The sequence below is a fragment of the Aethalodelphis obliquidens genome, unplaced genomic scaffold, assembly GCF_003676395.1.
Source record: "Aethalodelphis obliquidens isolate GAN/ISIS:26980383/991018 unplaced genomic scaffold, ASM367639v1 scaffold7, whole genome shotgun sequence".
NCBI classification, from domain to species: Eukaryota; Metazoa; Chordata; class Mammalia; order Artiodactyla; family Delphinidae; genus Aethalodelphis; species Aethalodelphis obliquidens.
Window position 1 is genome coordinate 24,361,630 of NW_020837951.1, and position 21,827 is coordinate 24,383,456.

The window sequence follows — 21,827 nt, forward strand, 5'->3', positions numbered from 1 at the left end:
TTTTTTTTTTTTTTTTGATATCGAGCTATGTGAGCTGTTTGTATATTTTGGAAATTAATCCCTTGTTGGTTGCATCATTTGCAAATATTTTCTCCCATTCCATAGGTTGTCTTTTTGTTTTGTTTATGGTTTCCTTTGCTGTGTTTGATTAGGTCCCATTTGTTTACTTTTGCTTTTATTTCTTTTGCTTTCGGAGACTGATCTAAGAAAATATTGCCACGATTTATGTCAGAGAATGTTTTGCCTATGTTCTCTTCTCGGAGTTTTATGGTGTCATGTCTTATATTTAGGTCTTTAATCCATTTTGAATTTATTTTTGTGTATGGTGTGAGGGAGTGTTCTAACTTTACTGATTTACATGTGGCTGTCCAGCTTTCCAAACATTGCTTGCTGAAGAGACTGTCTTTTCTTCATTGTATATTCTTGCCTACTTTGTCGAAGATTAATTGACTGTAGGTGTATGGGTTTATTTCTGGGCTTTCTGTTCTGTTCCATTGATCTATGTGTCTGTTTTTGTGCCAATACCATGCTATTTTGATTACTGTAGCTTTGTATTATTGTCTGAAGTCTGGGAGGGTTATGCCTCCAGCTTTGTTCTTTTTCTTCAGGATTGCTTTTGCAATTCTGGATCTTTTGTGGTTCCATATAAATTTTAGGATTATTTGTTCTAGTTCTCACAGGACTGATCTAAGCTCAGAAGAATGTCCTTCTGAAAATACAGTTGTTTTGATTTTTCACCTGTATAACTTGAGTGAAAAATATAGATCATGAAACAGCATGAATAGTATGATCTTGTTTATTAATAATTGTATGCCCACACGTATAATTACAGTTTTCTTGTAGTATTAATTAGCATTTAGATGTTAAAAACCTCTGGATAGTGGAAATTTGGATAACGTTTACTTCATGTTTTTTTCTGTAGTATTACAGTCTTTTTTAAAAAACATAAGCATGTATTATTCTTTTAAACATACAATAATAATGTCTTACTTTCATTTCAAAAAAACACTATTTTCTCTTTCATTTGTGTAGTGCTTTGCAGCTAAGTATAAGTATCCGCAGTTCACAGATGTAAAAACTGAGGCTCAGAGAGGTGGAGTGACTGGACTATTCATAAAGAGAACCCTCCACTACACCTTTTCTCTTGTTCTCTCTGCCCACCCCCCAGGTGTCACCTGTCTAGAATTTCATATGACAACTATCAATCCTATATAACTTGGACTAGTCATTTCCCCTTTCAGTTTTCTCATCTGTAAGATGAGACTAGTGATAGCATCTACCTTATAGGGTTGTTATAGGGACTAAATGTGATAATGTGTGTGAAGCACTTAGCACAGCCCCTGGACCCCAGCATCAATAACTGTTAGCATTGGTTATTATTGGGTGACTTGGAGAAGGCATTTCCCCTCTCTGGGTCTGTTTCTTCAAATTCAAAATACATGGTTAGACTTGATGATTATTGAAAATTCTGCATTTCAGTTCTCTGGTTCCAATTTTTTTTTTTTTTTTTGCTATTATATGAAATAAAGTTGATTTCAAGAAGCTGGATTGGGGCCTTCCCTGGTGGCGCAGTGGTTGGGAGTCCGCCTGCCGATGCGGGGGATGCGGGTTCGTGCCCTGGTCTGGGAGGATCCTGCATGCCACGGAGTGGCTGGGCCCGTGAGCCATGGCCACCGAGCCTGCGTGTCCGGAGCCTATGCTCCGCGACGGGAGAGGCCACAGCATTGAGAGGCCTGCGTACCAAAAAAAAAAAAAAGAAGCTGGATTGCAAGAAGCAGTTGTCATCCACTCATTCATTGTTGAGTTAACTCAAAAATGATTTGAATATATGAACAAGTGAGAAGAGTCTGTGGGAAGGGTGTTCCTGGCACAGGAATAGCAGGTACACACACCTCCGCAAGGGCTAGGCAACCTGAAGGGAGTGCTGGAAGAAGCCTGATGCCCGGGCATGGGCTGGCAGCTCTTTCCAGAATCAGGTCTAGAGCCACAGTCAAGGAAACAGTGCCCTGCTTCTCAGTGAGCCCTGCATGCCAGGTTGCCAGATAGCTGAGGTGTGTCATATGTAGGTGTTTTCAAAGGCACAGCATATTCTCTTAGCATCAGCTTTGAGTATCTGCTTTTGCTCATTTGTGTTGGACTCAAGAACATGAGAAAAGTGTTGAGTTCATGCCACATCATAAATCAGAGGCCTGGATGTGGCTTTTCCATCTTTAACAAGTCCACCAGGACATCTGTGGGAAGTCCTCCTGCCCTGGCCGAGCTGGTGGTGGGAACAGGTATGGTGGACCAGGAAGCTGCTAGGATGGAGACATTCTGAAAATCCCTCTTCAAGCCAGTTAGGGAGGTGGGAACTTGAGAACATCTGGGTCATGGGGGAGTGGGGATCCAGCTAGGACAGGTGGCCAACCATTGACGTTATCTGGCCTTTATTAATTAGCTATAGATGTCATGTCCTTTGCCATGGTGTCATTGTGTTCATCTGGTGTAAGGGGACCAGTCAAAAACGTTGGCTCCAAGTGGAAGGAGTCATTTTTATTCTGCTTTTTAAGGATGGGAATGGAGTTAGAAGAAAAAAAGAAAAAAAAAAAAGTAATGCAAGCAAACAAAAATTCCTGAAACAGAATGGAGGTTACTGGCTAGTGAAGGATGCTGGTCCCTCCCCCATCTATTTTTCTTGTCTTTCACCTCTCTGATAAAACACTGATAAACTATTTCCTGTCTGGAGATTGTTGGAATAAAATGGTCTCTGGGCTCTACCCCCAACTCCCACTGCATCCTCCACTTATCCAGTCCCTCAGGATGCTTTGCTAGTGCAGTGACCTGGTCATATTATTCCCCTTTCATGGCTCCCTACTGGGTAAAGAACAAGTGCCCTAGCATGGCATGCAAGGCCTTTCATTATCTCGTGTTAACCCTCCCTTTTAACCTCTTCTTGAAGTAATTCCATTCCCTCCATATGGAATCATAGACTGTCAGAGCTGAAATAAATTTGGAGATCATCTAGTTGTTTTTCTTGCTTTAAAAAAATGAAGGATTTTTCTTGATAAAATCTTATCTGAAACATCGAAAGGGCAGAGTCTGCCTAGCTGAAGGAGTTATGGTGGTAGTGATGGGACCCAGAGGCCCACTCTTGCTTGGACTCCTTTTAATCTCTTTCCTTCAAAACCTGCAGTGGCCTGTGAATTTATAGAGGGACTGCAGGGCTTGGTGGAGATGCTTTGATAATCATTGATTTTATCCAGTTCTCTCCTGTTACATAGAGGTTGGGTTGCTTGCTCAGGGTCTTTGAGCTGGTATATTGCATAGTTAGTTCTCTGAGATCCAGGGTAGTGGCCTTGCCTCATGTCTTCCCATTCCACCCCCAGTGTTCCTGCTCTGATTTAGATTGTAAACTCCTTTGAAGTGTTATTCAGTTGCATCTCCAGGCAAAGTTCTTTCCACAAGGAGCAACTAAAGGAAGATACCAAGTAACCTTGGCCATGTATCTCTTTCTCAATCACTTGGTCTTTAAGGTCTTGAGGATGTGGGCAGCCCAATAACCAGACTGCTTTGCAATGTCATCAAAACCCACAAAATCCTAGTAGGGAGCCTCTTCTTATTTGAGGGTTCATTGATTAGCTCCTTGAAATATCCTCCTACTCTTAGGGAATCTCTTCCTCCCAAATAGGCTTCCTGACGCGGGATCAGATTTACCTTTAGAATTCCACCTCTGCTGGTTTCTTTAGCTTTCACATCATTCTGAGGAATCTTACTCCAGCATCTAGGAATCAAAAAGTTGGAGAAGGTGCCTCTTTTCCCCCATCTCACATGACGTCCTTCTGCATCTCTGGCCTATCCAAAGATTTCTATAAATTCTATATTTCTGGTAGAATTTGCTCAGAACTGACTTTGTTCCAGTTGTTATGCTGGATGGGAGGACTCAGATTTTGGGTAGTAAAACGAGTGTTTCAGTTCTTGACTAGCTGATTATATTTGGTGTGATAAATAGGACATGGGAGGCTGAACTTATCTGGGAATAAATTTGGTGCTCAACTTGAAGCTCTTAAAATGACCTTCCTGACTAAATGCTGCTACTGCTGCTGGTGGTGATAATAACAGCTAATATTAATTTTGCATTGACTGTGTACTAGACCTCATGCTAAGTAGTTTACATAGATGATCATTTAAAAAATCCTTATGAAAATCCTATGAGGCAGGTTCATTTTATAGGTGAAAAAAATGGAAGCTCAGAGAGTCTAGGTTATTGTCCATGGTCACACAGCCGGAAAATGGTGAAGCCACCAAAGAGAGGCACTTAATTACAACTCTGTGTATGACACTATTTCAATGTTAAAAGTCACGAAAATAGTGCACCGAGTGAAAGAAACGACAGCTGAAAGTTGAGCTCGGGCGGAGTCCAAGGAAGAACGTGGTTTCTTGAGAACCTTACTGTACTCCCACTCTTTGGGAATGGCCTCTGGGGACAGATTGGACAACTGGACAAGGTGACCCCCAGCCCCACCCAGAGCTTACTGGTTGAGAGGTAGATACCCGACCATGGGGCGGTCAGTTAATTGACTGATCAGCAACTTATCAGTCTCTCCCTGCAAATTTGAAATGGGATGTGGGAATTGGAGTAAGTTGGTCTTGGGCCCTTGGCCCAAATGATGAGTCAGAGTAGAAAAGAAAACTGAAGTCTGCTTTCCTGTTTGCTTATTTCCCTCTTGTTCAGACTGCTCTTTTATGCTGAGAACTGGACGGAGAAGGAAAGGGAACCAGGCTTTGAAACAGAGAAGAGAGATTGGTGACCTTTTACTCCATCCCAGGGTGACTGTGATTTTGCCAGGTGACCTTAGAAAGACTAAGAAACCAAAGGCCAGGGAAGCTGTGACTTGGCTACCCAACCAGTGGGTGGCGGCAGTGGCCTAGAGCTCAGGTTCTATTTCCCACCCAGGGGAGAGGGACACTAGGAAAGGAGAGGGAAGGTTGTGTTTCACATTTGCATTGGGCATTTAGAAGGGAACAATTGGCTTCAAAGAGATAAACCTGGATTGTATTTTGCCCTGTACACATGAAAGAAAGTTACTAGATCTACTCCAAATGTGAATGTTTCATAGCAATCATTATATTTCTGTCCGATTTACCCGTAGGGCTGGGATATGCATATCTGGGTTTAAAAGCAAATTTATAATGTTTCTTTAGAATTCATGAAGGTGTCCCTCCGTACAAACTGGGGTGGAGAGGAAAAAAAGGAGGCCGGGGATGAAGCAATGACTTCAAGCTGAGCACAGAGGGATTCCCTCCTTGCATTTTTGTTGAGAACTGCACACACACCCTGAGAAATGTACTTTGTCCAATTACAGGTTATTTTTCTCCCTCATTGATGATGTCGGACACTAGCAACTCTGTTTATGATGCACTGTGGGATTGTTACTCTCTGCGTAATATAGTCGTCATTAAACACCGGCTTTAGGAAAGCTGGAATCATTGTTTTGGTTGTGGTTACTATGGCAACAAGTGGCCCATTGGTCCTGAGTGTCTTGTGTGATGCTCACAGTGTTTCCTGGTTCTTCTGTTACATTGTTACATGCAAGTAGCAAGTTACGCATTCAATAGCTCAAGTCAGAGTTCTAACATGCCCACACATAATCAGGGAAAGGCAGTGAGGGAGAGGAGAGCTTTCTCATGGAGAGGGAAAGGGGTGAGGTTGGATGGCTGCTGTCATCAGACTAAGAAAGTCCTCTGAGGCCAAATAGATCCTGTTCCTGTTGTACCTCTGCTTTGCTACCTTCTCCCAGGCCAGACTCACTGACTTTCCATCTTCCAACTGACCTCTGCTCAGGCCTTAGGTCCCTTTGGACTTGAGTAAACAGCCCCAGCCCCTTGGAGATCTCTTTTTGTGTCTTACACTCCTGTTCCAATCAAATGTCTGGGCCTATAGGCCTTTTGCAAGATCTGGAGCCTTGGTCCAGCCTGGGACCCAGTTGCCTCTTGGGGATAGGGACCTGATGACCTCTTCGCCACCACTTCTCCCATACAGTATCAACTGCTCCAGCCTGGGCTTTCAGTGTCCCCTGCCCCTTGTCATGCTCTGCCCCTTACTAGCATACCGTATGTATGTTTGCCTGGGACTCCTACCATCTACTGAGCCTCAGTCTTTTGGACACTATGCTTTGTTTATACCTGCTGGAATGCCCACTGTCATCCGGGCCTTTCCCCTCCAGAATCTTGCCTAGTCTTTATAGGTTTGGCTGGAACCCAGTTCTGGCTTTTCTCTGCTTCCAGTGTTTTAGCCAACATCAGACACAACTTGTTTCTCTTTTCTAAAGTATGACAGTGGACCAGTGGGACAGTTGTTGAGTCACGTTCTGGCCTGAGGGTAGCTGTGAAAATTTATCTTGTTTCATTGGCACTTCCTGCTGGCTTTTAAAGAAGAATGCACAAATAATGCAGACTGAGCCACAAGTGAGAGCCACAGGGAGTCAAATCCCTGTCCTCTTTTTTGTTTTAGTGTCCAGTGACCCCATTCTCTGACTTTGCAGAGTCAAACCTTTGCAGAATCAAATCTTTGCACAAAAAGCCTTACTTCTTCCTTTTGGTTTCCAAAATGAAGTTCAACATTTATCCAAATAACACCTCCCTGGGTCTGTCCTCAGCATGCCTCTCCAGCCTGTGGAACTGGTTTATAGGCCGACTGAATACAGTTTGGTACAATCAGGAAATGGTTTATTTTTCTCCCACCGGTGCTTCAAAGGTGCCCCATCAGTGCTCATTCTCCCACCCTGTCCAACATCTTGGGACAGATCCCGTTGCTTGCTGGTCACTTTAAACCATAAGAGATGGTCTCATTTTCAAGTCTTAAAAGCCCAGTCCAAATCTTAATTTAAATCTGCATCCCAATTCAAAACTTCTCTCTTCCCTCACACAGCCACCAGCTCAGGCTTAGCTGAAGCTTGGGGACACACTTAGTGGCATTCTGGCCACACTGGTTCCTGATAGATTGCAGAACTCATCAGCCACGTTTCATTTTATTTATTTATTTTTAAAATTTTTGGCTGTGTTGGGTATTCGTTTCTGTGTGTGGGCTTTCTCTAGTTGCAGCGAGCGGGAGCTACTTTTTGTTGCGGTGCGCAGGCTTCTCGTTGTGGTGGCTTCTCGTTGCGGAGCATGGGCTCTAGGCGCGCAGGCTTCAGCAGTTGTGGTGCAGGGGCTCAGTAGTTGTGGCTTGCGGGCTCTAGAGTGAAGGCTCAGTAGTTGTGGCGCATGGGCTTAGTTGCTCTGGGACATGTGGGATCTTCCCGGACCAGGGCTCGAACCTGTGTCCCCTGCATTGGCAGGTGGTTTCTTTTTTTTTTTTTTTTTGCGGTACGCAGGCCTCTCACTGCTGTGGCCTCTCCCGCTGCGGAGCACAGGCTCCAGACGCGCAGGCCCAGCGGCCATGGCTCACGGGCCCAGCGGCTCCGCGGCATGTGGGATCCTCCCAGACCGGTGCACGAACCCACGTCCCCCGCATCGGCAGGCGGACTCTCAACCACTGCGCCACCAGGGAAGCCCGGCAGGTGGTTTCTTAAACACTGCAGCACCAGGGAAGACCCATGTTTCATTTTAGAGCCTGCTCCTATCTTGTCTTTGCCTGACCAAGTACGTACTCAGAGCTGGTCACATGGCTGATTCTGTCTCAGCCGTCAGCTCTCAGCTTCAGTGTCCTGGCTTAAAAGGACCGATTCTGACTGCCCTGTCTGAATTGTGCCTTTGCTCCAGCTTCTATACATAGTAATTGCTCTGAGCTCTTTTCACTATATTAATTCGTTTGTTAAATTATTTTTTTTTGGTTAGCTGAACTGTTATCTGCTTTTTGCCAGAGTAGTGTTAACCCCAAGAGGGCAGAAACTGTGTTTGTTTTGATTAGAGTTATATATCCACGGCCTAACTCTATGTCTGTCACACTGTGGGCACTCAAAAATATTTGTTTAATTAGTAATGAATTTCTATCTATTTTTATTTACATATTTTTTAACATTTTGGCTGTACCACACGGCATGTGATATCTTAGTTCCCCAACCAGGGATTGAACCCGCACCCCCTGCAGTAGGTCCTTGTTGGTTGGTTAGATTGTGGGATTTTGGGATTGACATGTACACACTGCTCTATTTAAAATAGATAACCAACAAGGTCCTTTACTTTAAAAAAAGAAAAATCCAACACTTTGAGTTGGATTTTTCTTTTACTTGAAGTTGAAAACATCCTAAGTGATTAAAAAGATAGCAAAATATTGGAAACAAACAAGTTGTCCAATAATGAGGGCTTAGTTAAACAATGAGGGGTTATTAAACCCTTCACACAATGGGATATCATGCAATGCTCCTAATATTTAATGTGAAAAAATTAGGTTGCAAATGTTGAACAGGGTGGGGACTAGAGAGGGATCTTTTGGCATAATCAGTGTCATGATCATTACTGTTTAATGAATAGTTGCTAAGTACCAGTTACTGTCCTAAGGGCTTTACATGCATTACGTCATTCAGTTTGTCCAACTGCACTCTGAGGAAGATACTGTTCTTACTCCCTTTACTGATGAGGAAACTGAAGCTGAGGTTTTATAACTTGCTCAGGTAAATGGTAGAACAAACAATTCAAGCATAGATCTGCTTCGTTCTAGAGCCTGTGCTTAAAACTAAGCTATTTTTGGGGACTTCCCTAGTGGTCCAGTGGGTAAGACTCCGTGCTCCCAATGCAGGCGGCCTGGGTTTGATCCCTGGTTGGGGAAATAGATCCCGCATGCATGCCGCAACTAAGAAGCCCACATGCCCCAACTAAAAGATCCTGCATGCCACAACAAAGATCCTGCATGCTGCAACAAAGATGTGATGCAGCCAAAATAAATAAATTAAATAATAAAAAAATAAATATTAAAATAAAACTCAACTATTTTTTGCTTTCTTTGTCTCTCTTGCTGTGGTATCTAGTCAGTTTCCAAATTATATCAATTCTGTATTTAAAATTTATTTTATTTCAATCCTTTCCTTTTATGTCCAATTATACCAGCCTGGTTCAAGTCCTTTTTATTTTTAGCTTGGACAGTTACAGCAGTCATTTAACTTATTTCCTTCCTCTATTTTCTCTTGCCCACACAATGAATTCATTTTATCTATCACTTGTGAGTTAATCTTTGAAACATTTCACTTTAATTGTGATTAAAACATAACTGTCTTCACTAAATACCTGCTCAAAATGTCTCTGGGGACTTGTGAATGTTTACCAAACAAAATCTAAATGCATTGACTTGGCATTCAAGGCTATCCACAATCCCAGCCTGCTTTTTCAACTTTATCTTCCATTATTCCTCTAAATCAGGAGTCAGCAAACTAAGTCCTCAGCCTGTTTTTGTAAATAAAGTTTTATTGGAACAGAGCCATACCTGTTCATTTACATGTTATCTATGGTGGCTTTTGTGCAGCAGAGCTGAATGGTTGTGATGGAGACTATATGGCCCACAAAACCTAAAATATTTACTATCTGGTCTTTTACAGAACAAGTTTGCCCATCCCTGCTCTAGATGAACCCTTTGCTCTAACCAAATGGATCTACTCTTCATCTCTACCTTAAATAATTTTTGGAACAAGATAGGATAGGTTAAAAAATATTCAGTGTTTTCCGAACACCACTTGGACTTTCTTACCTACCATGTCTTTTAAAAATGCTTTCTCATTCAATGAGTGAATGGTTAAACAAATAAATTCCATGGTACATTTATACTATGGTATACTACTCAACAATAAAAAGGAGCAAACTAGCCCTTCAGTGCTTAAAGTTCTATTGCTACCTGTTCATGTATTAAAACTTTTTTGATCAATGTGGAGAAGTTCATCTCTGAACTCTTCCTTTGAACTACCCGCCACTGCCTCACACACCTTAAAATTTTTTTGTACCATTCATGCATGTTTGTTTTTTCTGATCAAATTTCTCATTCTTTAGGACTTTTGAGGATTATAGACATTTGTAGGTCATTTTCCCCCATTGTATTCACACAGCAAACCAGTGAGGGTAGGCAGTGATGGGCTTATAATTGACATTTTTTGGTGGAAGACGCTAAGATGTTCTAAGGTTCTGTGATTTGCCAGTTGTCACAAGGCTGGTCTTTGGAATCCCCAAATTTAGTGCTGGTCTTTTTTTGCCATCTTCCTGAGAGCAGCAGTCTGGTAGCTTACACAGTTGTATTGCTAGTGCAGATCTGGCATTGGGAAGCAGTCAGTGAACCACAGATCAGTAGTTCTCAAAGTATGGTCCCTGCACCTGCATCCCCAGCATCCCCTGGGAACTGTTAGAAATGCAAATCCTCAGACCCACCCAAAACTTACTGAATCAGACATTGTAGGGTGGGGCCCAGCAACCTGTGTTTTAACAAGTCCTCCAGGTGATTCTGATGCCAGCTCAAGCTTGAGAAGCACTGGCCTTGGTAATCATGAAACATACTTCCTGCTTTTTTCTAAGTCTGAAAAACTTTTCTAAGTTGGTACTGCATGGTGGAAGGCAGGAACACTCCGACACCCCTTTCAATGATCATTTCTCACGCAGCTAACTGACAGCAAGGATAACAAGGGAGGTTAGTTCACCAAAATGTTGCAATTGCATGTGCCTTTTCTGAAATTAAGTTAATGAGGCCTTTGTCTTTCAACATAGGATCAGAGACCAGAAATCCCTTCTTATGTTACCTTGGATTTCCCCCCAATTAAATAACCTTTACCTTCCCACAGGAGAATGAGGTAGATTAATTAGGACTTAAGTAGGGGTAGAATTCATAGTATGCTTTTCTCGCAGATGAAATTAATAAATGAATGAATAAATGAACGAATCCACTTGAACGTCACCTATGCAGTATCTAGTATTGAGCAGGCACTGGAGTGGTCTTTATTAATAGAGGACACAGACAGGTAGACATATACTTACAATATAATATCATATGGACAATAACAATTAAGCACAAGATATGAAGTGATATGGAGAAGGGAATAGTGGCCTGTGTGTGCATGCTTGTGTGCACTTGCATGTATGCATGTGTGTGTGTGTTTGTGTGTGCATGCATGTGCGTATGTGTGTGTGTCTTGTGTAAAGCAGGATGGGTTCAGCGAGAGGTGTTTAGGATTTCACAGAGGAGGACATTCTTGAGCTGGATTTTAAGATCAATCACCTCAGCAGGAAGACAAGGAAGAGAAGAAGATTCCAGGCACACTGAATAGAATGTGTAAACATAAGGGGGCATGAAATAGCATGAATAGCAAATAGGGAGCCACGAGTGGTTTGGTATTGGTGCAGTCCAGAGTGTTTAGGAACAGCTGACAATGAGACCAAATGAGCCAGAAGGCAGGTTATGCTATGCATGAGCATTATTCCCTTCTCATCACTTCATACTTGTGCTTAATTCTGTTATTGTCCGTAACAGAATTGTATGTTATTATGATATAATAACATTATATTGTAAGTATATGTCTACCTGTTTGCATCTTCTATTAATAAACAGCATTCCAGTACCTTCTCAGTACTAGACACTGCATTGATGATGGCAAGGTCAGAAAGGTAGACAGGACATGTTAAAGGCTCTCAGAGAGTTCTTGCAAAAAAGAAATCCATTTAATTTTATTATAATTTTCACATTTACTTGATTATAGAAATCTTTTTTTCAAAGACAATGGACCCAGTGTTTTGTACATTTTGGGAGACCCTAGCCAATGGATCAAAAGCTAACTCCTTAGCAGCACATTTATAGCATGATCTGTGTCCTGACTCCTTCCTGTCGTGTGTGTTTAGAAAACCAAAGATGGGGATCCAAAAGGCATAGGAAGTTTTCTGATGAGCCTCCTCAACATCTTAAGTTCCTCAAAAATGGACTTTGGATGTTGCCACTCTGCAATTTGTGGCCTAGTTGCTGAGGGTACATTCCTTTCCTAGGAAGCCCATGTGCAGTGCAATGTGTGGTCATCTGTATTTTAGCTAGTTCTTCTCGCGGTTAGAAGAGCTTGAAGGTCCAGGAGAAGAGAGCTGTCCTCCAGGCCATGCCCTACCAGGATGGACAGTGTCTTGTTCTATTTGGGCTGCTGTAACAGAACACCATAGAATGGGTGGCTTGTGACCAACAGAAATTTTATTTCTCATAGTTCTAGATGATAGAAGTCCAAGATCAAAGCATCAGCAGATTCAGTGTCTCATGATAGCCTCCTTCCTGGTTCATAGATGGCTGTCTTCTGCTGTGTCCTCATATGTTAGAATAAGCAAGGATGCTCTCTGTAGTCTCTTTTATAAGGGCGCTAATCCTATTTATGAGGGCTTCACCCTCATGACCTAATTATTCCTCTTGTAGACTCCACCTCCAAGTACCAACATATTGGCAGTTAGGATTTAACATGTGAATTTTGGGGGGACACAAACATTCAGTCTATGGCAAACCGACTTCTAACCCAATAGACAAGGCTCTGCACTGCAGGATATTGGGTCATCTGTGGCTCTCCTCACAGCATGGTCCTCGGGGCCTGTAGAGAAATGCGTTCTAGCCTTTCCTCTCCGGCTTGCGTGAGCTGGCCTAAGGGTACTGTTTGCAGGAAAAATATTATGCTGAGCACCCCTGAGAGAAAATGAAGTCATTGCTTGCCTGAGAGTGATTTATTCATTCATTAATAACATATTTGCTATCTTTCCAATGATAAATTAGGTCCTTACGGCAAACGTTTTTGTTCCTAACCTGGCTCAAAGGAGAGGACTGTGCATCACTAACAGGCTGTCAGTTTTCCTGGTGTTCATGTTGGGTCAACTGACAAATCCTTCAAACTCATCATTAGCTGAAGTATGTTTGAACTTTCTTCTTGGGCTGTCTAATTGTCATATGATATGAAGCAGACCTCTAGAACGGATTGCTTTATAACTAGCAATGTAGCCTTTGAAGGAGGTACAATATGCAAAAGAAATTATGTGAGAAAAAAATCTAACACCTCTATTGAAGTTACTACACAAGGTCTAGATATAGGCATTGTAAAATGAAATCTGAGGTCATAAACATGCTTCACACATCTGGAATCTTGCCTGTGGCAGATATTCTAAAACTTGAGATGCTATATTAAAGCAAGGAAAAGAGCATTTATTGAACACCTACTAAGTGTTAGGCTTTTTCACACTTTACCTCATTACAGCAACCTTGTTAGCTGATGTATTTATTATCATGAATTTACAAAGTAGATAGCTTGAACAAAGTTAAGATTCAAACTTCAGCCTTCTGACAGGGGATCTGATCATTTTCTGAGTGCTTATTGCTGCCACTACAAGCCAAGTATATCAAAGAATTTACTAGGAACACCAAATAGTTTCACCTGGGCCAGCGGAACGGTTCTAGTTTCTCAGCATTCATGAGAAAAACTCTTTGTCCTATGTGGGTGGACTGGTGGAGGGCTCTGAGCTGAGCCTGGGAGCTGGGTTTTAGAATAATGCTCTGCATCCAGTGGATGCTTTTAAAATGAACGCTGACTGACATGGCTATTTACAATTCAGTTATTGATTGGGTTATGACCCTTAATTCTCCTCTGATATCTTTTCTTACTTCTGTGCTAGAAGATAAAGAACCAGGATTTTTAAAGTCTTGCCATTTAGCTAAGAGAAGCAATCTTCTTTCAAGTAATTTACCTTATTTGTATTGTTATTAGAAATCAGTGAAATGATTTCTTCCTTTCTTAGATGGGCTGTTTACATTTCTGCCTACATCACCCATCAATTTCCTCATTGGGGTACCCTTGAGCTCAATAAATTGTGATACTCTTCCCATTGCCAAGCACACATGTTCAGTAGCCCTGGTGCTCATGAGTGCTGCTCACTTTGTAGTTCTCCAACTTCCTGGCTCCTGTGGTTGGGTGGGGTATGTGACCATTTCTGGCCCAGTGGGTTGGGGGTGGGAGTGATAAGTGTTACTTGTACATCAGAGCATTTAATTGTTGGTGCTAGAGTCTTTAGAGCTTTCTCTTTTATCTGGAGCAATGACTTCCAGTGTTCTAGAAGATGCTGGCTGACTTCTTGCTCATCTTGGGTCCCTGAGTGATTTTGTTGAGTAGAGAGCTTTTCTGACGTCCTGTGATCAACTTGTACTCTGAACCAGAAAGAAACATTTATTGTCTTAAGACACTGAGATCCTGGGTTTTTTGTTATCACAATAATCTAGACTATTTTGATAGATACAAGAATTGTTTACTGAATGGAAACTTGCAGTAAACTTCTAGTTTCTATTCTCACCACTGTAAGTCCTAATAAATCTTACTACATTGTAAATCCTAATAGAATCTTTTCAGTTCTTATTCATTTGTATAATTATATTGCGTTTGGCCTGCTAACTTCTAGGGCCCTATTTTGTCCACCCCTCACCTTTTTTTTTTTTTAAAGCAAATTCATCTGCTTATGTGATTTCAACTACTACCTATATTTATAGCAAAACAGCGTGATGTATGTGAAAGAATACTAGATTTAAAGATAAATAGGCCTAAATTCCGGTTCTGACTCTTATCACTTCATAGAGACCTTGTTAAACTGCTTAAACTGTCTCAGTTCTCTCATCTGTACAGTGGGAGTGATGATGACAGTCATGCCTGTTTCACCAGGTCACCTGTGAGAATCAGATGAGAGAGCAACTTTTGTAAACTGTAAAGAATTATTCACATGGGAGGAAGTGTTTTAGAAGAACTCGGAACCTCCATCCAGCAAAGCTTCTTCCTTGAACTTCCTCATGTTCAGGATCTACCTTGCATGGCTGTGTCCTCATTAAGATGACCCGCCTCCACATCCGTGCTCATCTACTTTGTTGTGGCTGCATTTTCATCATCAGCTCTTTGTCCCCAGGGCTCACCCCACCCTCTCTCCCTATGGCCAGCCACGTCTTTATTTTTCTGTCACTTTTTCCCGATGATTCACCTTCAACAGGCTTCCTGGATCTCAGGTGCTTCAATCTGGTAACCATATCTAGGCAGTGCCCTAAAGGCTTATGCTGCAGTTGCAACAGCCAAACTCAGATGTACATCTCCTTCTGAAACGGAGCAGAACCCTGTGGTCCTTGCCCCGCCTCCCGTGTCCTCAGCCTGCCTTTTGTCTGTAGAAAAACTTTAGCCAAATAATAAGTTTAATCAGAGAAGTGAGAAAATGCAGAAACAGAGGAAAACAGTCAAAGGAGACCAAATAATATTAGTTTAGTCATTAAGCATAGTCAAGGACCTTTAGTTTCTCCTTAAGGGCTACAGATAATATTCTGAGCCATATCCTGTGAGCTGTCTTATAGATACTGAAACCACCACCAGGTGGAAGAAGTTAACTACATGATGACCAGGCTGTAACCATGACATGAGCTACCACAATTCCAAGAATTGGCCTCAAAGAAATGGAAACAAACCAACCCTGGAACTGAAGATTAACTGTACCTAACACAATCAAGATGACACTGGTCAGACCACCGATGACCAATTTCAAGATGACTGTCACAGCTGACTGTATTGTTTCTGCATGTAGCCCTCTCACTGTGTCTGTAAAAGCTTTTGCCCTCTGATTGTCAGGCCCTCCATTGTCCAAAGGAGTCAGCCTTTGGACGGGCGTTCACCCTCCCCCCACCCTGGTTGCTGGCATCCAAAATAAAGCAAACTTTCCTTTCCACCAACCTGGCCTCTTTATTGGCTTTTGAACGGCGAGCAGCCAGACCCCACTTTCCGTTACACTTCAAGTTCTCAATCTTTTGACCCAACTTACTCCCAGCAGTGAAAACAAATTTCCCAAACCTCACTTAACTTGTGTCACTTCACTCCTCAGATTAAACACTTGTTCCCAGGTGCCTCTTTAAAATAAGATGCACATGTGTGCACACACAATTTTTGTGGCTACTACAAGAGTGACTCATGCTTGATGTGCCAAAATACAGAGAAGCAAATGAAAAAATAAATAGGTCACATATTATCAAGTCACTTTAAGATAATCACGAAGGGCTTCCCTGGTGGCGCAGTGGTTGAGAGTCTGCCCGCCGATGCAGGGGACACGGGTTCGTGCCTCGGTCCGGGAAGACCCCACATGCCGCGGAGTGGCTGGGCCCGTGAGCCATGGCCACTGAGCCTGCGTGTCCGGAGCCTGTGCTCCGCAACGGGAGAGGCCACAACAGTGAGAGGCCTGCGTACTGCAAAAAAAAAAAAAAAAATAATCACTAAGAGCATTTCCATCTTTTCTATGCTTCTATATTTTATAAAAATGCTATCAAATAATATGAAACATACTGTTTCATACCTAGGTTTTTTACCTTAGTAATATATTCTGAACATTTTTTTTAGGTTATTAGGTAGACTAATTCAGTGAATTAGTGGCTCCGTTGTGGTCAATTGAATAGATTTACCATAACTGACTTATTTAATTCCCTACTGAAAAGCACAGATTGTTTTCTATTATAAGTAACACTATAAAATATATTCCTATGCATATATCTTGTGTACATTTATATTTTATACTTTTTTGGGGAAGGGGTAATGAATCTGTACAGATAGAATTGTTTGGCTGAAGAGTATATGTGTTCTAAGATTTCTGAGATATATTGCTAATTGCCTTTCAAAAAGTGTGTACCAATTTATGTTCTGAGCAGGGTAGAAGAGTGTGAATATCCAAACACTCTCAGTGAGTTATAGTCTTTGCTAACTTTCTGGCAAACATACCCCATTTTGAGCTTTTAATTTGAATGGTTTTGATTAAAGTTAAATATAAGTATTTAAGTATATAAATATAACATAAATATTCAAAGTTGAATATTTGGTCATATATTTACCAACTGTATTTCTTCTTTTGAAAACTGACTCCATATAGTTTCCTCATTTTTATAATGTAGGGCTAATCTTTTTCTCATTTCATTATAAAATCTCTTTAATGAATTAAAGCTATTCATTACCTATCATATATCATATATATATCATATATGTTTTATTTAAGTTTTCTATTTTGTCATTTCCTTTTTTTCCTTACAGTATGAAAGTTCTTTATTTTCAGATGGTTCAGTGTATCAGTATTTTCCTTTAAGTTATCAGACTTTGTTATTATGTTTAGGAGGAATATATATATATTTATATTCCTTTTATGATTTATTTAAAAATGTTAACTCTTGAATCCACCTGTAGTTTATTTTGGACTATGATGTAAGTAAAAGTGTGACTTAATTTACTTTCAAATAGTTAATCTATTAGTTCAACAAAATTTCCCAGGGGAAGTAAATGCTATCCTGTCATTTAATAAATTCTCATACAGTTATACTTGGGACCATTTTTGGGCTTTCTATTCTGTTTCTTTGATCTAGCTTTCTCTTCTGGCACCTATACAGCAATATTTTATTTATTGTAGGTTTATAGTAAATTTAAAATCTGATAGAACAAGTTTATCCACATTATTATTCTTTTTCAATAGTTTCTTACTGGTTATCATGCACTTATTTTTCTAGATGAACTTAGGAATTACTTTCTCAAGTTCCCACAATACCATTTTGATGGAAAAAGTAGTAAGTCTGTAAATTAATGTGAAGGCTTACCACCTTTACAAAGTCTGACTTCCCACCCAGGAGCATGGAATTTCTCTCCACTTATTTAAATCTTCATTTATGCCTCATTGTAAAATTCTGAAATTTAATAAATATTACTTAGGTTTCTTAGTGGTATTTTAATTATTTTGGTTCCTTAGTTTGATGAGATCTTTAAAAAAAATTCTGCCTTTTAGCTAGTCATTGCTGATTCCATTGAACTATTTTTAGTGGTTCTAAAATAAATTCTCAAAGAGGCAGACGTAGGGAATGGACTTAAGGACACGGGGAGGGGGAAGGGTAAGATGGGACAAAGTGAGAGAGTGTCATGGACTTATATATACTACCGAATGTAAAATAGCTAGTGGGAAGCAGCCACATAGCACAGGGAGATCATCTCTGTGCTTTGCGACCACCTAGAGGGGTGGGATAGGGAGGGTGGGAGGGAGGCACAAGAGGGAGGAGATACAGGGATATATGTATATGTATAGCTGATTTACTTTGTTATAAAGCAGAAACTAACACACCATTGTAAAGCAATTATATTCCAATAAAGATGTTAAAAAAAAAAAGAATCTCAAAAAACAATTCTCTTGGATTTTTCTAGGAGGAAAATCTTAGCATCTGAAAATAATTATAACCTGATTTCCTCCTTTCAACTATTTCTACCTCTTATTTATTTTTCCTGTCTTATTGCATTGATTAAAACTTACAAACAAGGTTAAAAATAGGAGTGAGGGTTGGCAGTTCTATCTTATCCCAAGTGTTTCCCAGTTAAGTAGATTACTGGCTGGTGCTTTCAGCTAGTTATGCTTTTTTCATGTTAAAGAAGTAAATTTCAATTCCCAGTTTTTAAAAAAATCTTGGATGACTATTGAATTTTATCAAATGTCTTTTTGGCAGTTTTACAATGATCATATGGTTTTTCTCCTTTGACCTATTGATGTGATGAATTATGTTAATAGATTTCCTCATATTAAACTATCCTACATTCCTGGAATAAGCTCTACTTAGTCATTCTGTATTCTTCAAGTACACGGCTGGATTTGATTTAATAATATTTTATTTAGGAGTTTTGCTTCTATGTTTTTGAGATTGGCCTATAAAGGTTTTTTTGAGAGGATTATCTGTGCCAGGTTTTGATTTCAGGGTTTTTCTAGCTTTCAAAACTATAATGGGATGGTCTTCATCTTGAATCAGTTAAGTAGCATTCCTAATAGGGACATGTAGGCTCTAAGGATGGTGTGATGGAAAGAACACAGGACTGAGAATTAGAAGACGAAGTTTCAATTCCTGCCTCTGCCCCATTAGCTCTATAAATTTGGGCAAATTATTTCACCTTCCTAAACTTCAGTGTCTTTGTCTTTAAAATGGTAGTTAAACCCAGTTTCTGCCCCAAGTACCTTTTTTTTTTGGCCGTACGCAGGCCTCTCACTGTTGTGGCCTCCCTTTGCGGAGCACAGGCTCCGGACCCACAGGCTCAGTGGCCATGGCTCACGGGCCTAGCCGCTCCGCGGTATGTGGGATCTTCCCAGACCGGGGCACAAACCCATGTCCCCTGCATCGGCAGGCGGACTCTCAACCACTGCGCCACCAGGGAGGCCCCCCAAGTACCTTTTGTTGTGACAGTTGCATGAGCAAATGAGAATGGAAATACTTTGCAGAGGAGAGAAACAACATTCATCAAGTATCTATTACATGCAAGGTGCTGTGTGTAGCATTTTACATAAATTATGTCATTACTGAGAATCCTAACTATAATCCTCACATGCTCTAGTCACAGTGAGGACTCCTTAGAGCCTTGCAGCAGTGGTCCGTGGCCAGCATTATCAGCATTACCCGGGGGCATGTTAGAAGTACTGAAATTCCAGCCTTACCGCTGAAACAGAGTCCGCATTTTCACAAGAATTGCAGGATGATTTACATTTACTTTAAAGTTTGAGAAGCACTGATGGCTTCTACATCATAATTGTACAGATTCCTCAGCATCAGAATGGAAATGCAAATGTAGCATTTACAAATAATTCCGATAACGATTCTTTTGTTCATGGTTCTGATATTCTGGATGAGATGACTTCACCATTGAGACTGTAAACATTAGTTATTTAGAGCAAATATGAATATGCACACCAATTTCCAATCCAAAGTTGACTGTCCTTGGAACCTGAGTAAAACTGACCGATCCATTGTGAGTTATTTTCTAAAAAGTTCAAAATTAAAGAATAGTTTTAGTGCCTGCAGATGTACTTTTCCCTGGGGAGACTCAATCATACTGCATTCCCATCAATGTGAAGGAATTTTTCAGCTGATCCTAAGCAACCACGGACCTTTCACGGAGGTGAAGATTACTATGTCATTTTCATCACGAAGATTACCCTAGTCACTCCTCTAGCAAGTTTTGGCTTCCACCAAGAGCAAAGGGCAGCATGCTCTAAGCTTCCGTACCCACATTAATATATGTACATGCATGCACACACAAGCTTAGAGAAATCTAAGATTGTGGCGGGAACTGAAACCATGGCGACCAAGAGATCAACAAGGATTCTCTCCATGGGAATTCTGCAGGGATGTGTAATGCAATCAGGGTAACTGTTTGCAGGCTGCGGCTGGCAGTTGCCGTGGAGACCGGCAGTTGGGTGAGGGAAACCCTCCTCAGTGACGTGGCCAACAGCTGTTTTATTCCACTGGGTCTTGCATGCAAGCAATTCTTTCACACCCTATGTGAGAGGGAAGCACAGGTGTGTTTTTTGCTATAAGCTAGGAAAGCAGAGGAGGAAGTCCAATGTGAAGATATTCTTAATCATGGCATTCTTCCATGATGGATAAAGTATTTCTTTTGGTCAGAGTTTAAATGGACATTAAAAAAACTATCCATCATGTCAAGGATGCTATCATTTTAACCCAAAGTGTAGAACTTTCTGTGATTATGAAATAATTTCACTGTGTTAGAACTTCCTTCCCAGTTCAGATATTGTGTCTCTAAGGCTTTCTCGAGCTCCCTAAGGCAGAAATAATTGCTTCTGTGGATGTGTACACTCAGAAATTTGTTTATAAGTCTCTTATAACATTTTGTAAATTATATTGTAGGTTAGATATAACCATCACCTCCACTTAACTAGTTCACCTCCCTCTGTTAGCACTTAGGTCTGGGTCCATGGCCTAACCAAGTAAATATGGCCACTGTGCCTAGAACAGTGCCCAACACAAAGCATATTCATGACTGTATTAATTAGGTATTGCTGTGTAACAAATTGCTACAGACTTAGCAGTTTAAAAAACACACATTATCTCACAATTTATGTGGGTTACCTGTTTGGCCCTGGCCAGCTGGTTCCTTTGCCCAGAGTCTCATTAAACTGCAACTGAGGTGTTGGATGGGCTTCATTTTCATCGGGAGGCTCTACTGGGGAAGAATTTACTTCTAAGATTATCAAGTCATTGGCAGAATTCATTTCTTTGTAGCCTGTAGGAGCTGAGGGCCTCAGTTCTACAGGTTGTTCACAGTTCCATATACATGGTCCTCTCCGTAGGAAGTTCACAACATAGCAGCTTACTTCTTCAAGGCTAGCAGGAGGACCAGAGTGACTCTAGAGAGACAAAGTTTTATGTAGCACAGTGTAATCCTGAGAGTCACATCCCATCACCTCTGTCACGTTCTGTTGGTGAGAAGCAAGTCACAGATCCTCCTCACACTCAGGGAGGGGATAATATAAGGGTGTGAGTGCCAGGAGTTGGGGATCACTTTAGGGTCTGTGTGTGATAATGACCTTTTGCAGTTTTTCCAATGAACTGGCCATTCAGCTGCCCCAGAAACATGAATACTCCATTTGAGCTTACTAGGATGGGAAAGGAGATATCTACTCATCACAGAACTCTGTTATCATCTATATTCTATTCTTGTGAGAACTGAGTTTCATCACATACAGGATGAGTCCATGTCTATTATAAAAGGCTTTATTTTATTATAGTTGCCATTTTTGTATTTAGAAAAAAGTTGCAAAATGTCCAACTGGGGTTGTAAATAAAACAAGGGTTTCAGAAGAGTTCTAAATGTTTTTACCTGATTCTGTGCAAAATTACCATGGCAGCCATGAGAATTCATCTCTCTGATTATAGAGAGTATAATTGACTAAGGCCCCCAGCTGCTCTGAAGTTCAGCACTGCAGATCAAACTCTTTCTTCCCACAGGTTGCTCTTGGTCAGTGAAGAGCCTGGTAGAGATACTAAAAGAGGCCTGTTACTGCATGATGGGGTCTCCCTGATGGGCCTCTTGGCCTGAGGAGTCCCTTCAGTGACC